This window comes from Choloepus didactylus, chromosome 3, assembly GCF_015220235.1.
Source record: "Choloepus didactylus isolate mChoDid1 chromosome 3, mChoDid1.pri, whole genome shotgun sequence".
In the NCBI taxonomy this organism is placed as follows: domain Eukaryota; kingdom Metazoa; phylum Chordata; class Mammalia; order Pilosa; family Megalonychidae; genus Choloepus; species Choloepus didactylus.
The window spans coordinates 23255676-23258196 of record NC_051309.1 but is presented as its reverse complement, the minus strand read 5'-3'; the positions used below and the strand labels follow the sequence as shown (position 1 = coordinate 23258196).

The 2521-nt window shown below is 41.4% G+C and overlaps 1 pseudogene; it reads right to left on the bottom strand.

Annotated features, from left to right (window-relative positions):
- Nucleotides 1–455: 455 nt before the first annotated feature.
- On the bottom strand, nt 456–1974 carry LOC119529269 (annotated as a pseudogene).
- Nucleotides 1975–2521: the final 547 nt, after the last annotated feature.

Sequence of the window (2521 nt, the reverse complement as noted above, 5' to 3'; positions counted from 1 at the left end):
AGGAATATTGGGACATGTCCTGACTGTCTCACAGCCTGGCAAGCATATCCAAATCCAGTTTTCTCAGTTCAGACTTGTTCATGAAAACTGAAAAATTAGTTCCATAAGTATATTAATAAAAAGCAAGTAAGAGCACAAGCTTTTACAAAGTAGCTGTGATCTAATATTTCTGCCTAGTATATAGTTAATTGAGATAATGAATGCCATGCTGTTTTTTTTTTTTTGTTTTTTTTTTTTTCTCATTAAACTTTGTTTTAATGGGTCTCAAAATTCTGTGACAGATTTTTGGTCATTGTTTCCATTTAAAAAGTACTGATTTTAAAAACTAATAACTTAAAACTGCCACACAAAAACAAATGGTCCACAAAACATTCCTTTCCTTCTGAAAGTTTTACGATGCATTGTTATCATTAACCAGTCTTTTACTATTAAACTTAAATGGCCAATTGAGACAAACAGTTCTGAGACTGTTCTTCCACCACTGATTAAAACTGGGGTGGCAGGTGTTATAGGTAATATTCATTTAGCCTTCTGAGCTTTCTGGGCAGACTTGGTGACCTTGCCAGCTCCAGCAGCCTTCTTGTCCACAGCCTTGATGACACCCACAGCAACTGTCTGTCTCATATCCCGAACAGCAAAACGACCCAGAGGAGGATAATCAGAAAAGCTCTCAACACACATGGGCTTGCCAGGAACCATATCAACGATGGCAGCATCACCAGATTTCAGAAATTTGGGGCCATCTTCCAGCTTCTTACCAGAACGACGATCAATCTTCTCCTTCAGCTCAGCAAACTTGCAAGCAATGTGAGCTGTGTGACAATCCAGCACAGGTGCATAGCCAGCACTGATTTGGCCTGGATGGTTCAGAATAATCACCTGAGCAGTAAAACCAGCTGCTTCCATCGGTGGATCGTTTTTGCTGTCACCAGCCACATTGCCACGACGAACATCTTTTACAGACACGTTCTTGACATTGAAACCCACGTTGTCCCCGGGAAGAGCTTCACTCAAAGCTTCATGGTGCATCTCAACAGACTTGACTTCAGTTGTAACGTTGACTGGAGCAAAGGTGACCACCATGCCCGGTTTGAGAACACCAGTCTCCACTCGGCCCACAGGGACAGTACCAATACCACCAATTTTTTAGACATCCTGAAGAGGCAGACGCAAGGGTTTGTCAGTTGGACGAGTGGGTGGCAGGATGCAATCCAAAGCTTCAAGCAGTGTGGTTCCACTGGCATTGCCATCCTTACGGGTGACTTTCCATCCCTTGAACCAAGGCATGTTAGCACTTGGCTCCAGCATGTTGTCACCATTCCAACCAGAAATTGGCACAAATGCTACTGTGTCGGGGTTGTAGCCAATTTTCTTAATGTAGGTGCTGACTTCCTTAACGATTTCCTCGTATCTCTTCTGGCTGTAGGGTGGCTCAGTAGAATCCATTTTGTTAACACCAACAATTAGTTGTTTCACACCCAGTGTGTAAGCCAGAAGAGCATGCTCACGGGTCTGCCCATTCTTGGAGATACCAGCTTCAAATTCACCAACACCAGCAGCAACAATCAGGACAGCACAGTCAGCCTGAGATGTGCCTGTAATCATGTTTTTAATAAAGTCTCTGTGCCCTGGGGCATCAATGATGGTCACATAGTACTTGCTGGTCTCAAATTTCCACAGGGAGATATCAATGGTAATACCACGCTCACGTTCAGCTTTCAGTTTATCCAAGACCCAGGCATATTTGAAGGACCCCTTTCCCATCTCAGCAGCCTCCTTCTCAAATTTTTCGATGGTTCTTTTGTCGATTCCACCACATTTGTAGATCAGGTGGCCAGTAGTGGTGGATTTGCCCGAATCTACGTGTCCAATAACGACAATGTTGATATGAGTCTTTTCCTTTCCCATTTTGGCTTAAGAATCAGGGATGGTTTTCACGACACCTGTGTTCTGGCGGCAAACCCGTTGCGAAAAAGCGCCATGCTGTTTTGTAAACTTTAAAGTAGCAGATTAGGTGGAATCATTATTATCTCTAATGATGAAACCCTATAAATTTCTCATAATGAGCCACACACATTTAAGTCATGCATCTGCTCCAACATCTTCAATATACAGACCAGCATAGGGGCTACCAGTACATGCTTTGCAGAGAAAACCAAACAAAACAGTAAATGCATTTCAAAAGAAAAAAACAGAAAATCTCACAATTAACTGGTTCATGATTTTAAGAATTATATTCTGAACTAGAAGCTGAAATATGGTGACATCAAGAGAGCTATCTCCAAAAATTAACAAAACCATAAGTTACTTTAAATTTTAGATGCATTATACCCCACTGCTCCCCATGCAACCAGCTCTAATTTTAATCAGCACAATACAGGATTTTATGCCATCTCCTCTCCAGTCTCTTTATTCATTTGTTAGTTAAATTTCCTCAGACAACACTTGGCATAGCTTAAACTTTATCATTCTCTAGGTAAAAACATGTATGAACATGGATTTCAAATTTTGTCTCTTTATT